General features: G+C 44.4%; 1 pseudogene; it reads left to right on the top strand.

The window, feature by feature from the left end:
• Positions 1–11,634: 11,634 nt before the first annotated feature.
• LOC148102268 (uncharacterized) lies at positions 11,635–12,260 on the top strand (annotated as a pseudogene).
• Positions 12,261–19,328: the final 7,068 nt, after the last annotated feature.

Below are 19,328 nucleotides of genomic sequence, written 5' to 3'. Positions count from 1 at the left end.
ATTAGAGTATAATTGGAATGTTACTGAACAAACATCCCAGTGAAAACAGTATGTTTTTCAAAAATAACACACTTAAAATGCACTATCCCAAATTATGATGCACAACAGAGTTTCAAAACATTTTATAGGTTGTAAAGAACTGAAAATGGTCATTTGTTAAATTTGCAGCATTAGGAGATCATATTTACTGAAATCAAAAGCTTTTTCAATCAAAAACATCTTAAGAAGTCAAGTTACATATTAACATAGGACCCCTTATTTGATAGCAGTTTCACAATTCTTGCATCCATGGAACTTGTACGTTTTTTGGAGAGTTTCTGCTTGAATGTCTTTGCAGGATGTCAGAATAGCCTCCCAGAGCTCTTGTTTGGATGCAAACTGCCTCCCACCCTCATAGATCTTTTGCTTGAGAATGCTCCAAAGGTTCTCAATAGGATTGAGGTCAGGGGAGGATGGGGGCCTCACCATGAGTTTTTCTCCTTTTATGCCAATAGCAGCCAATGATGCAGAGGTATTCCTTGCAGCATGAGATAGTATTCCTTGCAGCATCCTCATGCATGATGATTTTGTTGCAGAAAGAACGGTCTTTTATATTGTACCATGGAAGAAAGTGGTCGGTCAGAAAGTACACATACTTTGCAGAGGTCAATTTCACACCTTCAGGGAGCCTAAAGGGGCTGACCAGCTTGGAATCCACATGATTCCGGCCGAAAACATGACTCCACCACGTAATTACTGACATCGCAGCCTTGTTGGGACATGGTGGCCATCCAACAACATCCACTACTCTTCCATCTGGACCATCCGGGGTTGCACAGCACTCATCAGTGAACAAGACTGTTTGAAAATTAGTCTTCATGTAGTTCTGAGCCCACTGCAGCCATTTCTGCTTGTGAGCACTGGTTAGGGGTGGCCGACTAGAAGGTTTATGCATAACTGCAAGCCTCTGGAGGGTCCTACACCTTGACGTTCTCTTAATCCAATGTATTTGTCTGGCAGAAACCTTCCTCATTGTGCCTTTATCTGCACGAACCCATGTGTGCTGTGGCTCAGCCACAAATCTCTTAACAGTACAATAATAATGTGGAACATCCTTCTTTAGTAGTTTTTCATTTCATTGGGCTCACCTGCCAAGCTAATTATCACAGGTGTCCGAGATTGATTTTAGTAATCCAAAGAGCCCTGAGACACAATTCCATCCATGAGTGTAATTGAAAAATAACATATTTAATCTTCACAACACTTAAATACAATTTGCATAATAATTTGGAACACAGTTTACATTCACATCAATTAATGAGATTTATTCATTTTCTTGCCATCACCTGACTGTAATAACAACAGCAGCAACAATTAAGGAGTGCTGTGTTTTTCATCCTTAGCACATTATTTTACCAACAGAAAACTCAAAACCCGTTAATATAAAACAACAAACCTGTTCACGTCTAGATTTTCATGCAGCTATGACCATTTTAGGTTTTAGACTGATGTTCAAACTGTTTATAGACCAACTGATTATATTTTAGCTGCAGTTTAAACTAATTAACTGCACATTACTAACACTTCACAGCACATTTAAGGTTAAAAATACATCATTAGTAGGTATGCATAGTTACAGATTGACAGTACAGTCACTAAGAAATTTCTATAGTAACCATAAACTTTTCTTTTCTTCAGAAAGTTACAGAGGTTTTATTAGAAACATAGCTAAGCCTTTTTCTAATTTGGCAGAATTTGTGAAAGTTGAAATTTCTTCAGTACTGAATGACACAAAATAGGCTTTCTTTTCAGAGGGCATTTTTTGGAGAGGGAAAACTGCTGCAAGTGCACATTCAGACCTGTGAGACTCAACTAGACACTCAGACACTGAACCATGGCTCTGTGGTACATGCAGACATTTCTGCATCTCTGCCATTCAAAGAAACTTTTATTTTATGAAATATTCAATAGTGGACTGTGATTTTAGGCTTTTTTAAGGCTGCAATTTTCCTTCAGTGTTTTCTTAAAAGCTTTATATTTATGCATTTGCTATGAGGTTAAAGGCCTGTTAAAGTTTTAAACCTTTTGTCCTCCACAATGGAAAATGGCTGAAAATAATTTCCCTGCCTCTCTATGTACCTGGCCTGTACTACTACACTTGCTGTCTTCGCAGTGTCTTTCCCCCTTCCTTCTTTCACATAATGATCACAGTCTGTCTTTGCATGTGATTGGCTGCATGGTGTGACCATGAAAATAAAGTCCCAGCCTTGCCTGCATGGATTCTCAGCAGGGCTGAACATTCAGTTCCCGCATACCAATGGGCCATTAATAACTGGCATATGAAATTGTCTCACAGGCGGATATAATTGTGTCATCTGGCTCGCTGGCCATGCGTTTGACACCCCTGGTTAAAAGAAAATGATGAGTATTGCATATTTTGGGTGGGTCTTGCATATAAGTATAATATAATAGCTTTACAATTCAATTTTTTTAATTTGGCTTCAGCCAGAGGTTCCACACTGTCTGGTTTTTCTCCGCCAGAGTTTTCCACACCATCTGATTTGTCTCTGCTGGAGGTCGTCGTGCCATCTGGTCCAGCTCCATCTCCGCCAGACGTCAGCACACCTGCTGGCTCCTCCAGGTCCTGCCCGGCGTGCAAGGCCACATCCATCCACCAAGCCATGTGGTCGGCTTCAGGACCTGCTTCACCTGCGCCGCCGCTGCTTCCCACGCAGTCGGCCTCTGGATCTGTTTCGGCACTGCCTTCTTCCATGCGGTCTGCCTCCTGAAATTTTGGTTCTTTGTTTTGGACTGTTTTCATTTGTTCTGTGTAAATCTGTTAAATCTGTGCATGTGATAGAAACAGAGAAAGGTAATAATGCACCCGTGTTCCTTGGTTCTGTAGACACAGGTTCAGATCCTTGGTCAGTCCTTACTATCAGAAACCACAAAGTTAGATGTCTCTGTTATCCCAGCCCAGATGTATTACTGCATAAACTAATATGTGACAGAGTTATGTAAAGCAGATAGACCAGGTGGTACTCCACTTGATGTGTTGGGTATGTGAAGAGAAACATTATGCACAGGTGAACAAAAAATACAAGAAAATGTGTTTATTATAAAAGATTTTCACATAGCGTTGTTAAGCAGGCCAGTAATTGTCAGGGTGTGTGAACCTTGTGTGTAGAGCAGACAGCATAGACGTGAATGTGTTGAATGAGAACTACCCAAAGCTGGGTCAGGGACTGGGTTTAATGCAGCAACCTTATACTACTAAGTTGAAACCCAATGCTGTGCCTTGTTCCCTAACCAAGATGGGTCCCCATCCCTTTGTTAGAAAAAGTGAAACAGGAACCGGAAAGAATGGATTCCATGGAAGTAATCAGCAGAGTCGAAGAACCAACAGGTCACTGTGCCAGCAAAAAATGACTCAGTTTACATTTTATGTTGATGTTACTCACCTCAATGAAGCAGTGTGCAGAGAAAAGGCCTGCCTTCGGTTGAACAGGCACTTGGATCCTTGGCTGGAGTCTTCAGTAAGTTGGCTGCAAATAGAGGCTTCTGGCACACTACACAATGTTCATTACCCTCTTTGGGCGCTACCTTTTGGAATAGCCTCAGCCCCAGAGGATTGTCAGTGATCCTCTATGGGCTGCTGGGAGTGGTTGGTCACATGGATGACATCCTCATTTGGGAATAGGATCAGCAGGAGCACAATGCCAGACTGCACACATTGCTCAACAAATTGCAACAAAGAGTTAAAACTGTCTGCAGATGCCTCATTCTATGGACTGGGTGACAAATGGAGACCTGTGGCATACGCATCTTGCACTTTAACGGAAACAGAGCAGAGGTATGCACAAGTGGAGAAGGAGGCGCTTGGATTAACGTGGGAATGTATGAAAGATTTAAAGATTTTCTAATCGGGAGACACTTCTCATTAGAGAATGACCACAAACCACTCATCAGCCTGCTAGGAAATCAAGCCCTAACCGAGCCCTCCTCACAGCGGACACACTGTCACACGGATTCTACCGTGTTCAGACCTAGATTCTAAGGCTACAGCTGAATTACTGGATGACAAAAATATCAGACCAACAGAGGGCGCCTTGCCCGCATCAAACCAATTAGCACCTGCAGCTCTGACTCCAAAGACAGCTGACCCATGTCCTGTCAGAACTAGGTTTGGCAGGCTTGTCATAAAGCCACAAAGACTGGATTTATGAAAGGGGGAAAAAAGGTTTAAATGTAAAGAATAAAGACAGTGTTCTATAAACGGTTCTTGGGAAAAAAGAGCAAAGAGAGTTATAGTTTTCATATATGCAGTATATATTCTCTTAAGGCTGTGGTGTTATCAAAGGATGGAGGATGTGGTTTATTCTGTTTTAGTGTAACCTTTTTTATTGTGAAAGACTTAACAGGAAGTGAAGGTCGACTGTGAACCAGCAACTTTCTGAAAAGAAATGACTTACAGGGATTTTGACAATAAAGTACGAGTTTGAGTTGCTCTACAAAGTGTCTCTTGAACTCTTATGCCTCTAAACATGACAGCCATGACGGGTTGGGGGTGAGTGGATAATGACAGCATAGAGACATCCTGTGGAAGCACAGCTGGACTGGCCTTGGGCCGATGGTGATTTTTCTTCTTTTTATAGGCCAATGTTTTTTTTTTTGTTTGTTTTGTAACGGTATAAACAATGAAAGGTGGTGGATTGGCCAATTGGTCATGATCAACTCTGGGTTGGACCAATTACAGCCGAGGAGGTCAGATGCACCCTCCCTCTTGCTTGGGCAACGGCTCTGAAAGCAACCATATCACAGACAAACAGAAGAGGTGAAAAGGATCACAATTTGTTCTGTACGTCAGCTAGAATGAAAAAAAAGACACAAAGTTGGAGTTATTCTGTGTCTTTACACTGTCAACTGCCTCTTCTTCTCTCATCCTCTCCCCCTCCTTCTCCTGTTGCTACTTCAGTCATGAAATTGATCCATGATCAGCTGATCGGCTTTTCTCTTTTTGTTTATTGCCCACTTTGTAATGTATAGAAATCATACATATATATCAACAAGACAGTATACATCAGTGTCACAACAGCGTTTGTTTTCATTCAAAGGCTTTATGGCTTTTCCTATAATACCTGGTGGGCCGGTCTCTAGTCAAAATGCCCGGGCCGATTTTTGGTCCCAGTCCATCCCTGTGTGGAAGAGAGACCGATATTAATAATAACAAATAATTAAATGCAGAGAGGTGTATAAACACATAGTGAGTGAAAAAGGTGACTGAAGAAGAAGCACTCATTGCATCATGGGAATCTCCCAGCTGCCTAGACCTATTGCAGCATAACTAAGGGAGGATTCAGTCCTAACTGTATGCTTTATCAAAAAAAAAGCCAGTAGTCTCAGCTCAAAGAGCTCTTATTGGGTGATACTATAAGGTCATTTAAGCCCCCTTTCCATTAGTACCTACTCGGATCCACTCGCCACTCCACTTGCTATGGTTTTCAGGGTTGTCCATTAGGTCATAGTAACTGGTAACAGGTAATAGTACCTGCTCTAATCAGGTTCCGAGCAATCCGACCAGGTACTCAAATATGACGTTGTCAGACTACATTCCACCAATTGGCTGGTCAGTGATGTCACTCGATGAATCATGAGAGTGCCTTGTTCAGGAAAATTAAAACCGCCATTTATTAAACCCGGCAACAAGAGAAATGTCTACAAAAACGCCGCTGTGATCCCCGAGTCTGACAAAAAGCCACAGACTGAGCAACAGGTATATCGTCACCTCACCATTCACCTTTGTTGTAGCATTTGTGTCGCATAGTAATTACGTCACAGGACATTTAGCCATGTTGCTTTGACAATGACTACACGCATTAGGGGGTACTCAATTGTAATGGAAAACCAGTCATTCCGAGTTCAGTTGTGGTGAGTCAATCCAAGTAGGTACTAATGGAAAAGGAGCTCAAGATTAAAATGGGGTCTGATTATTCAAGACCTTGTATGTGAGGAGCGGGACTTTAAATTCGATTCTGGATTCAACAGGGAGCCAATAAGCCAATATAGTAGAAATATGCTCTCTCTTTCTAGTCCATGTCAGTACTCTTGCTGCAACCTTTGGATCAACTTCTCAGGGAGTTTTTAGGACATCCTGATAATAACAAATTACAGTAGCCCAGCCTAGAATTAATAAATGCATGAACTAGTTTTTCAGCATCAGTCTGAGACAGGATGTTTCTAATTTTAAAATAGATAAAAAAAGAAATAACAAAACAAACGAGAGATAAGCCCAGAATTAATCCAACACTTGTTCACAAAGGAGACGAACTGCGGGGGAGGAGCAACTAAACAGAAATTAAGGTAAAGAAATACAGAGACAAGACTGACATCTCACTGGACACACTGAGGACAAAACATAAAGACAGCAGCAGCATGGAGCAGTGTCCTTTGGGATGCTGGTGGTGATAGCAGGGATAAAGGGACCCCCAATAGTCTGGCAGTATACTGACAACAGCAACTTGTGATTGCTAAACCTTACCACCCTTAGCAGCAACAACTGCAATCAAGCTTTTGCTACAACAGGAAATGAGACTGTCACAGTGCTGTGGAGGAATTTTGGCCTTCTCATCTTTGCAGAATTATTGTAATTCAACCACATTGGAGGGTTTTTGAGCATAAACTGCGATTGGTTTCCCCTTAATAATAAACATCTTCATTTAGAAACTGCATTTTGTGTTTACTTGTAATGTCTTTGTCTAATATTTAAATTTGCTTGATGTTCTGAAACATTTAAGTGTGACAAACATATAAAAAATAGGAAATAAGGAAGGTGGCAAACGCTTTCTCATATCACTGTACCAACATGAGTTGGCATCTGGCATCTTAAACGGAGGCAGAGTCTCTGGGAATTCCCCAGGCAGAGTGACAGTCTCTGGGAGTGTGAGCTCAGGATCTCAGCCATTTTCTGCCAGTGCCCCCAAGCAAGACAATAGGCTCAAGAAAGGCCAGTTCAGGAAGTTTCTGGGATAGCCAACTCAGGAAATCAAACTAACTAAATCTAACCTGTGTTGGTCAAGTTACTTGAAAAAAGTAATCAGTAACTAATTACTGATTACTTCCCCCCAAAAGTAATCCCGTTACTTTACTGATTACTTATTTTCAAAAGTAATTAGTTGCTTGGTTACTGATTTACAACCTGAATAGGTAATAAAGCAATAGATCTTTCAGCTTTCTCTGCACAATCAATCATCCAGAATGTAATCAAGTGAAAAAGTCTCGTTTTAAAACTAGTTTTATTATTTTGAATCTTTTAACTTTATGCATCAAGCAAAAATGAAATTATATGTAACATTCTCTGACTGAAAGAAATTTGTTTAACAACCTATTTTCTGCATATTTCAGCATATAAAATAAAATAGTTGTTTGTGTTTACACTCACTCTTTCAAATAGATGCAAGTAAAACACAGCAGAAAATAAATAAAATGAAAGACTCAGCGGTCCTGTTGCTCTATTTTCACCTGTTTAGCAGGAGTGGGGCAGGCGGAGGTTTGCCCTGGTGCAGGTGTGCCACAGCGGTCATGTCAGTGGAAGGATCTGGGAGTTTCTCTGTGAATTTCATATTCCCGTGGCAGCGTACTCAGTGCTTGCTTGGAAGTTTAGGGTTTTTTCGCTGTAAAAAGAAGTTTTCTTCCACGCTTTAAACGCTGCATGGTCATACTCTCTCCCGCACTCGTTATATTATCCATTTTTGATCTGCACACAGCGGTTGTCATTGTCATGAGACATTGAGACAAAACATTAGCTGTGTCCGAATTCAGGGGAAGGATGCTCCGAAGGACGTATTTGAGGCAATGACGTCACAGCAAAGCAACGACGGCTGTCCGAATACAAAGAATACTCAAAATGTGGCTACAAATGCGTCCTACTTTTCCCCAAATTTTATGTATGTATCCTTCATGTCCTACCATATCCCAGGATTCATTGCGGGCCATACAGGAGATTTTTTTTCTGATAACAACGGTGGTCGAAGCGGGAGAGGAAAACACTTTCAAATGTAAGTATATGAAAATCTGGTTGTACAAAAGTTAAATTGTCATAGCGGTTGTGTTGTTAAGTACGGTGGCCCTGAGAGGCCAAATGGACTGCAACTTCAGAAAACACTTGCAAAAAGAAAAATGCTGCAAAAAGAAAAACACTTGCAAAAAGAAAAATGCTGCAAAAAGAAAAACGCTGCAAAAAGAAAAACGCTGCAAAAAGAAAAATGCTGCAAAAAGAAAAACGCTGCAAAAAGAAAAACGCTGCAAAAAGAAAAACACTTGCAAAAAGAAAAATGCTGCAAAAAGAAAAATGCTGCAAAAAGAAAAACGCTGCAAAAAGAAAAACGCTGCAAAAAGAAAAACGCTGCAAAAAGAAAAATGCTGCAAAAGCACACACAACACAACGGAAATAGGAAAAAAGACAACGGAAATGTTTCTGGGGAGACAATAACCGGACGGACCAGTTGCACGAACCAAAACATGTATGTATGGCTGTATCCCAATTCAGGGACTGTTTCCCAATTCAGGGTCTGCGGCCTTAAAGTACGCAGCCTTAACGGTCCTCAAGGGCCGCTTACTCAAAGATCGCTGCGGCCGGAAGTGCGGGGCTTGTAGGCTTGTGAGATGGGACGGTCTAGCCTCCTTTGCGCTGCCCAGGTTGCCTAGCAACCACGATACTAACAGCTGGAAACGTTTCATACAGCTTTGTTTGACAGAAATGAAGGAGAAAATATTTTGTACATTTGTTTCTACATGAGCTTTGTGTGATTTGATAAGTATCTGAGGCTGAGACCACAGGACTGTAAAACATGATTGTTGGGCTTCATTTCTGTACTGAACAGTCATTTAAGATTAGCTAGTAAATAACAATTAGCTAATGTTGTTCATGAGACTAAAGTCATCTCACTTTGGTAATGTAAATATAATATGGCCAATATTATATTAATCATTATTAGTTATTACAGCAGTGAACATGAATTCTGTGCCAAACACTGAGCTTCAAGATTCAAGTTGCATTTATTCATATTTCCTATCACCTTAAATCTTCACTTAAAGACAAGTATCTGTGACAGTGTATATATAGATGTATTATATATAAGAGACAAATATTGTTCTTTTAATATGTTGGCATTACTAAATTTGGCTCAATGCTTATATATGTGTGGAAGAAGCAAATGTACGAGCTGTGATAACTGTTTCTGATAGAATGAAGAGTAGACTGATATATTAAATATTCCTTTATTGGGTGAGAAAATCAGACCATGTCATAACTGCTTTAAGTCATACAGAATAGATATCAGAGCCTTAAACAGGCTGACTTCTCCTAAATGGGTTAAACTGGGCACAGAGTCTACAAACACATAACATCCTTATAGAATATGAGAATATGATGTAACACTATAGATCAACTTAGCTCAGAATATATAAAGCATATAAACAATTACAGCAATATGATGCAACAAACACAGCAGTACTACTAATCTAAAATACTCAAAGCTTCATAGAACTGAAACAAACATTTATTTTTTAGCTCCATTCTGCTGCTGATACATACTTTAGGTTTCTGAACATTAAACTTGTTGCTGCCTTTCATAGTGTGTAACTTGAAGGCCCTGAGTACTTTCTCCCACACTGAAAACACTGGAATGATCAAATTATTTGAACATTACCTAATAAGACTGATTCAGGACAGACAATTAGTTATGTTAAACCTTTCTAGCAGTCCTTCACAAACAGGGAACAGTCTGTCTATTCTCTCCATCTGTCAGCTGCTGCTGGCTCTTCCTCCTCCTCTTCCTCACACACTGCTGAGTTTGTCCTGGTGGATCATCAGAGGTGCAAAGCCTCACAGATGATGTGCAGCAGTGGGTCCCTCAGTCTGTCCTCACTCTGGACACTTGCAGTTGTGACACATGGAAATCAAATGTGTGATAAGCTGCAGGATTCAAACACAAGTGTAACTTATAAATACATGTTCATACTTTTATTCCACAATCAGAGAGAAAGAAAAAGAGAGAGTGCAGGACAGACAGACAGGTGACAGTCTCAGGTGTAGACACTGCTACAAAACAGCACAAGAGGAGGAGGATTTTGTTTGTGTTATTACGAGTGCTAAACAAGAAGAGTTCCCAGATGGTACAGTGGACACATGTGTGACTCCTGTGATTAAAGCATCTTTCTTTCAGCTTAACGAGTGAACCATCAGCTCGTTCAAACACACGTTAAAGTTCGTTTGGCTCGACACCACCGAACAGAGGCAGCAATATAACATAGCTAACATTAACAGTGCAGTGGATCCTGCTTGTGCCGTGATATTCAGGACTGCAAACCGAGCAGCATCACTGACTTTCAGCTTGTTGTGTTTGTGGATATATGACTGACTTTAATTATCCACAAAATCATCAGATTCTCTGTAAGATTAAGGTCGACTGTTGAACGGAGTATATTTTAAAGTAAAGGCTTTAAAACAAAGTAAAGTACAAACATCGCTAATGTCACATAACTTTGCCGGCATGTGGCCAACAGTAATGTTTTAATGTTCTTCATTATTAAACATTTGCACATAAATAAGTGACATAATATTCAGAACTTACTTTTGAAAGTTTACTCTTTGGCCGCTCCACTTCCACTTCTTTGAAGTGTCACCCAGACCAAGTGCACTTGTTAGCATGTTTTGGTTCGTGCAACTGGTCCGTCTGGTTATTGTCTCCCCAGAAACATTTCCGTTGTCTTTTTTCCTATTTCCGTTGTGTTGTGTGTGCTTTTGCAGCATTTTTCTTTTTGCAGCGTTTTTCTTTTTGTAGCATTTTTCTTTTTGCAAGTGTTTTTCTTTTTGCAGCGTTTTTCTTTTTGCAGCATTTTTCTTTTTGCAAGTGTTTTTCTTTTTGCAGTGTTTTTCTTTTTGCAGCATTTTTCTTTTTGCAAGTGTTTTCTGAAGTTGCAGTCTGTTTGGCCTCTCAGGGCCACGTAGTTAAGCTTTGGGCATCTGCATAGACATCTGCATAGACATGTTTCTTTTCAATTTTCAAACCGTAAACTAGCTTGTATGGTGGGTCCCGCGTTTTGTCATGTATTGCCGCTTACATACAGCTAATTTTGATTTTTTTTAAAAATTAATCGTTATGGTGATATTTTGTGGGGAACAAAGACCAAACGGCTCAATTTATTAAAAAGAGAAGAAAACGATCACCTCTTCACTGGGGTGAAGAATTGGGCCACTGTGGTGTGGAGGTACAAGAATAAATCAATTTACACATCATATTCATATGAGTACGGTTTTATTGACCCTCATGCTGTACAGCAGCGGTCCCCAACCTTTTTTGCGCCTCAAACCGGTTTAATGTCAGACACGGACCAGCCTTTTAGGTGTCGCGGAAAAATACACCAAAATAAAATGATACGACCAAGACAAACACTGTGGTATTTTGTAAATATAATAATAAATGCGAATTAACTGTGTCTCGTTTGGCTCTCGGCGAAGGCAGTCGTACTTTTCTCCTCTCCTCCTTCCCCTTATCTTCCCTGCTTAGCCTCTTGTGTCCTTGTCTTGTCTCGTGTGTATTTTACTTCCCTGGAACACTCTCTCACAGTCTGTGTCTAAAAACCTAAAAGAGAATTATGGATTTGATCAACTGGTCTCTGAATGCTATTGACACCCTTTTCTCAACGAGAAGTCTGGGCTCGGGAGAGCCCGAGTGCCCTGGAGGGACTTTCCCTGCCGGGTACACGATGGACGGGTGGCAGAAATGGAGAATCGTGTGCCTGGCGGGACTGTCGATCGAGGACGCTGAAGATATCTACCTATTCGGAACCATGATAACAGGGTTCTTACTGATCGGAGCTGGCTTGGCCCTGGCTTATCGGAGAATTAAGAAAGCGGAACCGGCTGTTCAAACCCCCACAAGGCTGCCCGCTGAGATTGAAACGATGGGATGAGGTGCGGCTTCTCAAAAAGGGCTCACTGAATGCAGCATGGTTAAGAGCTTGGAGGCGCTTACGGCCGCAGTGAATACTCAGAATAACACCTCTGAGCGTATATTGGATTACATCAGGGAAGAATCCACTCGGAACAACACCTCTAGGAGGAAGCTGGATTACAGTTGGCTGCGGTCGTGAGGTCTCAGAATCTGCTCTGTGAGCAAAAGAGTGAAAAGACCACGGAATTGAAGGTAAATAACATCATGGAGAAACTCGCAGCTATCCAACGGGAGATTGAGAGACCAGTGTCGGAGTCGGAGTGTTAAAAACAGCTTGAAATTCTCATGAGTTGTTTGTAAAAGAAAAATCACCATTATAATGCGGCTACCCCTTCGGCGCCAGCTGTGGGCTCAAGGCTGGAGCTGAACAAAAACTCCCTGATAACGACTGTGTTGAGTCTGTTCCTTCCCACTCCATGCAAGGCCACCTGGGTTGGCTGGTAGACTGTTTACTTAGTCTGATAGGGCGGAGGACACTGTCTCAGCTGAACTATGGACACGCACACACATACACTTACACTGATAAGCACTAACTCATCCCCCCTTCCCCTTTCAATGCCTTTGATGCTTGTTGCCTCCTGGGAACACGAGGCGGGTCTGGGCCCGCGCTGGAGAGTCGGCGCAGTGGCAGGATGGCTGCTGTGTTGCCTGGGATTACTCCTCATCCCCTACCCAACCCTGTTGCTAGTCACGTGCTCTATAATGTTGTACTGTGGACATTTATGTGCTTTCTGTGCAGAGGAGTTTTTTTGTTTCCTGTTCTCATGTTGTCCTCTATAGCCCAGCATGAGCAGAGGTCTCTTTTTTTCCTCTTGTACTTTCCCATTGTAGTGTACAGTTCAGTGTTTTTTTCTGCAATGCAACTGTAAGATATGTTTGCACTGATTGCCGATCACGCTTCAACTGAGTCGTCCTCGGTCAGAAGGAATGGTACTCCACAGTGATGTAGTTCCGATAACTTTAATAAGGAGATGGCAGATGACATCAACAGGATGTATAGCGTTGGTAGGGAAGCGATTGCATTACAGGATTCACATGCAGGTAAAGGGGGTGTGAGTGTGTATATGGGTGTGTGTGGTCATCTGTAAACAGAAGAACAAGCATTTGTATTAACTACTATGGATAGCAGTGTACCCCTTATACAGTACTGTGGGTTTCCAGCGTAATGTTATACAATCTGCCATAACCTCATGGCCACTAGATGGCATCCTAGGACCATAAATGAATTTCTGGCTCGTATATAAATTGGCAAACCAGACCTATGCAGATTACAACGATTCAGAGAATAAACATAGTAAGTAGTTACATCCACCTACAACCACAATGCTTGACAGTAAGTCGTATATGAAATGAAATATGGGCTGAACACAAGGCTGCCTGTAGTAGGCCAGAAAAATGCATCTTAGCGATAGCAACGGGACTAGCTTCTTACCCAGATTACACAGTATTACACAGATAAAGTCAAACAAGCATCACTCTCATCTTACAATACTCACATGGTAAGCACGCACACAGTATTAGCCCACACAGGAACGCAAGTAAATACGTTACTCCTCCGACACACCTCTCATCTGTGCAGAACTGCGCTGAACACGTTCCCAACCGGAAGTACAGATATCGAGGTGCATCATGGGTAACGTAGTCTAAACAGTTACAGTGAACAAGCGGACTTTTAACAGCCGCCCCTGTATTTGTATGCAAATACACTCCTGCTAAAGTCCTTCTAATTTGAAACAGCGTCATTTGAGTCCTCAGGAACTTTGGGAAGTTCCACCAGCTTAGTTACCGGGCGAACATAGGTACTGTCTTTAACTTTGACCTCGGCAGCTCGAACAACGCCATCAATCCCTGGGAAAACTTTGGCAATGGTACCCACAGGCCAAAGGCCTCTAGGCAAATTACAGTCCACAATCATAACAGCTCGTCCCACAGCCATGTTGTCAGTGGACTTCCTCCATTTCTGTCGGAGTTGCAGTCCTGGGAGGTAGTTCTGTATGAACCGCTTCCAGAAGTGGTCACTGATGACCTGACTGTGCCTCCATCTTCTATTCGAAAGAGTGCCTGAGGGGCCGTAAACTGCCTGGGGTAGTGCCGAATCATGCCGCCCCATCAAGAGAAGATTTGGTGTGATGGGATCTGGGTCAGCTATGTCAGCCGATGCATAGCCGAGCGGTTTTGAGTTCAAAATACCCTCAACCTCTATGAGAGCTGTGAGCAGGACTTCCTCCGCCACAACTTGGTCCTTCAGGACTACTTGCAGAGCTGACTTCACTGCTCTGATTTCCCTCTCCCAGGCTCCTCCGAAATGAGGAGAGTGTGGGGGATTGAAGCAGAAGTTGATAGTCTGCTTGGCCAGTTGCTGCTTCAGGTCTGGCTCCATGTTTTCAAACGCCGTTTGGAGTTCTCTGTGCCCACCTCTGAAATTGGTCCCTCGATCAGACCACATCTCGTATGGCTTTCCTCGCCGTGCAATAAATCTGCGTAATGACATAAGGAAGGAATCGGTGTCAAGACTAGGGAGGAGATCAAGGTGCACGCATCTGGTTGTAAGACACTTGTAGATAATTCCCCAGCGTTTCTCTCTTCTACGACCTATCTTTATTGTGTATGGCCCAAAACAGTCTACGCCCGTTGACCAGAATGGCGGCTTATAGAGTCTCAGCCGTGATGAAGGTAAGTCAGCCATTTTGGGTGTAGCAGGTGAGGCACGCCATCTCCTACAGTCCACACACTGGTGCTGATGTTTCTTAATGGCTTGACGTCCTCTGAGAATCCAATAGGTGCGCCGTATTTCTGCAAACAGCCTCTCTGCACCTGGATGAAGGAGCTGGTCATCATAAGTTTTTATGATAAGCTTGGTCAGGGGATGTTCAGCCGCTAATACGATGGGATGAATACTGTCTGGATCTAAGTCGGCGGCTCGACGGAGGCGGCCTCCGACTCTGATGAGACCAGTAAGACTGTCATATTCAGGGGACAGCACGCTAAGACGGCTGTCTGAGCGAACTGGCTGACCAATCTGGAGGGCTCGGGCCTCCTCTGGGAAGCTGTCAGTCTGAGCCGAGCGAAGCAGCATGGTCTTGGTTTCTAGTTGCTCCGCTGCTGTAATAGGAGTGTCGGCCGCCCCGTGTTGGGTCTGGTATGTAGCAGCAATCAGCTTATCTAGCGTGGCATACTGTGTCGGATCCGGTAAGGTCGGGGATGCAGAAGCAAGCCCACAGAATGCCGTCTTCCTGAGCTCTGCCTCACTGCATGCCGGGAACTCTGTTGGCAACTTAGGCCAAGTGTCAGCAGTTTGTGACAGGAAGGGTGGACCATGTGACCAACGATTGGGGACAGTTAGGTCGGCGAGATGTTTCCCTCTGGTGATGTCATCAGCGGGATTGAGGTCAGAGGTCACATACCGCCACTGTTCAGGAGATGTCAGCTCCTGTATTTCACAGATTCTAGTCCCCACAAATACCTTATAGCGACAGGAACTAGACTGGATCCACTGCAGCACCGTTGTAGAGTCTGTCCACAGGTAGATCGACTGCAGGAGAATGGTGAGCTCCGTCTGGAGTAATTTGGCCAATTGGGCTCCTGTGAGTGCTGCGCAAAGCTCCAGCCGAGGCATTGACACCTGTTTGCGTGGGGCCACCCTGGAGCGAGCCATCAGGAATGATGTGGCGATGGGCAGTTGTTGCTCGATTACTCGGAGATAAGCCACAGCCCCATATGCTTTTTCTGATGCGTCACAGAATATGTGAGCCTCGTATGTCACATTGCTGGAGTTGTGAGGAGGAGCGTAGCAGCGGGGAATGGTGACATGCTGAAGGTGTGACAGTTCACCTTCCCACTCCAGCCAGGACTGAAGTAGATTCCCTTCGACGGGCTCATCCCATCCTCTCTCTGTGCTCCACAGGGCTTGTACAATCAGCTTGGCCCTTGTAGTATAGGGACAAATATAACCTAGGGGGTCATACTGGGTAGCTAGTACCTTGTACACGTTGCGCAGCGTGACCGTGGAGTAGGTTATAGGGTGGTGCTTATATCCCAGGACATCTGTCGGGCAGTGCCAGCTGAGTCCTAATGTTGACTCTTGTGGGTCGAGACTTTTGAAGTTCAGCCAAAGCTCGCAGCTCTCTGATCTAGCTGAAGCGGGCAGGTGAGCAACTACTTCTGGCACGTTGCTCGCCCATTGATGTATCTCTAATCCTCCTTGAATGAGTAAATCTCTCATTCGGTCGATGAGCTGCTTTGCCTCTTCTGGGTTGGACAGGGACTGTAAACAGTTATCCACATAGAAGGCTGTGTGGACAGAGTCACAGATGTCCTTGTGGGTGTCTTCATACTCCCTTGCATGTCTCTGTAGGGCGAAAATAGCACAACAGGGGCTACATGTCGTTCCGAAGGGCAAAACTCTCCACTCATATACATCTGGGGGCCGGTCAGTTTCACAATCCCTCCACAGAAACCGTAGCAGAGGACAATCCTCTGGGAGCAGCCGAATCTGGTGAAACATGGCTTTGATATCTCCACTCACGGCTACAGGGTGTTGGCGGAAGCGGAGTAATACCCCCAGCAGAGTGGGCCCCAAGGGAGGTCCTGGTAAGAGGTAGTGGTTCAGGACAGCCCCCTGAAACTCAAATGAACAGTTGAAGACCACCCTAGCCTTGTTATTGTAATGTACCATGTGGTGGGGTACATACCATGACTCAGAAGAGCTATGTGTCTCATCTGGGCTCAGCTTAACAACATAACCAGAATCTACTAACCTGTGGATCTCCTGGCTGTATGTGAGGGTTAGATCAGGATTCTTGGCCAGCTTATGGCCAGTTCGGTAGATCTGAGAAGACCTTTTACTGCTTCAGGAGAGACACACATCCGTGGAAAGTCCCTTCTTCTCAGCAGCGGAGTGGCGTATCTCTCGACCCCATCTACTGGGACTCTGATGGTCTTTGTTTCCAACATAGCTACCGCCTCTCTGTCCTCCTTTGACCGTGTGACCTCCTTCTCTGTCCTGTAGGGGGGAGCATCTAGTTGCCACAAACGCTTCACATCTTGATGCAGGGTCTCTGCAGGAGAAAGGCACATGTTCAGGCACTGCAGGTCCCCCTCAGATGCAGGCATACTACTGGCCGGCCCCTGAATGGCCCATCCGAGCTTGGTGCGGATGGCTACTGGCCCTTTGGACGACCCCCGAAGGACGGGACGGACAGGGGTGATGAGATGAGCGTTATCTGAGCCAATCAGCACCAAAGGTTGGACCTGGTTAAATCCCTCAATCTGGACCTTTTGTAAGTGAAGATACTTCTTCTTTAGCTGTTCAGCTGGACATGACTGAGTAGCTAGGCTCAGTTGTTGGGCTGTGAAGGCATGTGTTACTTTGTATCTCACTTTGGGCTTAGCCCTTGGTGACACCTGAAATGAGACAAAGCCTCCCTTCATCTGGATTACATCTCGACGGATAGTTCTCAGTGAGAGTGTTGCTTCCTCCTGTTTCAAACCTAGAGATTTAACTGCCGCAGGAAGCACAACAGTCTTCTCTGAGCCGTCATCGAGCACAGCAAATGTATCCAGTGATTTGCCCCCATGATGTAGTTGGATTGGTACTACCTTAAGCATAACACGACCTGAGTGACTTGAATAGTCTAGGTAGACCATACTAGTACTCACAGTTAGTATGTTAGGGTCCCGCTTCTTGGCCTCAACCAGGTCATGGAGCACTGACAAATGCTGGTCACCACAGGTGCTGCACGGCTTCTTCAGAGTACACTGCTCTGGAGAATGTTTACGGCCACAGCGCCAGCATTTGGCCTTCTCGGTAATCCAGGTAGCCATAGCTTTGAGGTCTAGCCTTTTGAATCCCTCACAGCCATTCAGATAATGCTCTGTCCCTTCGCAGTATGGACAATAAGGTTTGAACTTCTGTCTCTTCTTAGGTTGGACTGTCGGATCTGGAGCTGTCGATTCTCCCTCCTGTTTTAGCTTGGCTTGAGCTGGATTTGGACCATAGTAGATGGAAGCAGATTTGTTGTGTGGCTTGAGCCCTGCTGAGGCTTTGAGTAGGTTCTTCTCTGGACGTGGCTTGTCCGGGGGCATTTGAGAGGCTTGTCTGGATAGCTGAAGGACTTGGGATTTCCGTTCGAGCCATTCTGAGAAGTCATACATATTGTATGTTCGGCTGCTGCCACTGCGGATGATCCCCCGGGTGATACAGTACTCGATGAAGTTGTCCCTGTAGTTCAGAGGGAGCTTGGTAAGCAGTCTGTCCACATGTGAACCACAATGAAGCTCACTGGCTGCTACTTCATCCATGGTACTGAGAAGCCCGACCAGGCTGGACACCGACAGGGAGAGGTCTTCAATAGCTTGAGAGTCTCCGGCTCTAATAGGGGGGCAGTTTAAGATAGTGCTAAGCTCACTTTGGACTAACTGCCTTGGCTGTCCATACCTCTGCTCTAGCGCCCTCATTGCACTAGTGTAGGGAGTGCGGTCGTGAATGTAGCGCTTGGCTACCTGTAGGGCGCTGGGGTGCTCTAGATGATCTAGAAGGACCTGATACTTGTAATCTTCTCCCAGATGTGAATGTGGCCCTAAGGTGCTGTCCAGCCCTTTCTTTAATAAGGCAAAGTCACTCTCTCTCCCTGACCGGAAGATCACCAGCTTAGGCTTTGGAATGCCATATGAAGACGCCACCATCATCTCCATCAGGTTTGGTAGAGGCGTTCCTGCTGGGTAAGTTGTGGCAACCTGTGGATTATGGTGTTCAGCAGAGGAAGATGATGAGTAGTTACCTCCTGAGGGATAAGGAACATAGTATTTACCAGCTGGATCAGGCAAATCTTCAGGATGCAGTATGGTGGGCACAGGGCGATGAGCTGCTGCCCACTGTGATGGCTGAGTCACAGGCGCTGGTGGACGTGAAGGTTGCTGCAAGTACACAGGATTAGCTGGATGTCTGACTTGGAAGACAGGAGCAGCGGGATGTGACATCTGCTGCAGACTCACTGGGTCCACAGTCTGTGATAGCTGGTGCACTGAAAGATGAGCATGTTGTAGTGGCTGATCAGCTGGGGCTGCAGGATGTAATAGCTGCACCTGGCCTGGCCTGTTTATCAGGAGCTGATGTTCCGATCGCTGATATGAGAAGGGTTCAGCAGTGCATCGTCCAGGTCTCCTGAGTGGTGTTGATGCAGCTACATAAGTGGCAGGGTGCAGCACTGGCTAAGTGTGAAGGCTCACTTTACGAGGAGGTGATGGAGCAGATGTTTCCACTGGCGTCGGCATGTTCGCAGGTGTTGTGGTGCCCTGCTCTGAGGGTATTACTGGCACAGTTAGTGGCTCTGTGGT

The sequence above is a fragment of the Neolamprologus brichardi genome, chromosome 7 (assembly GCF_056152115.1).
Source record: "Neolamprologus brichardi isolate AB-2024 chromosome 7, ASM5615211v1, whole genome shotgun sequence".
NCBI lineage: Eukaryota > Metazoa > Chordata > Actinopteri > Cichliformes > Cichlidae > Neolamprologus > Neolamprologus brichardi.
This window is presented reverse-complemented; position numbering and strand designations above follow the sequence as displayed.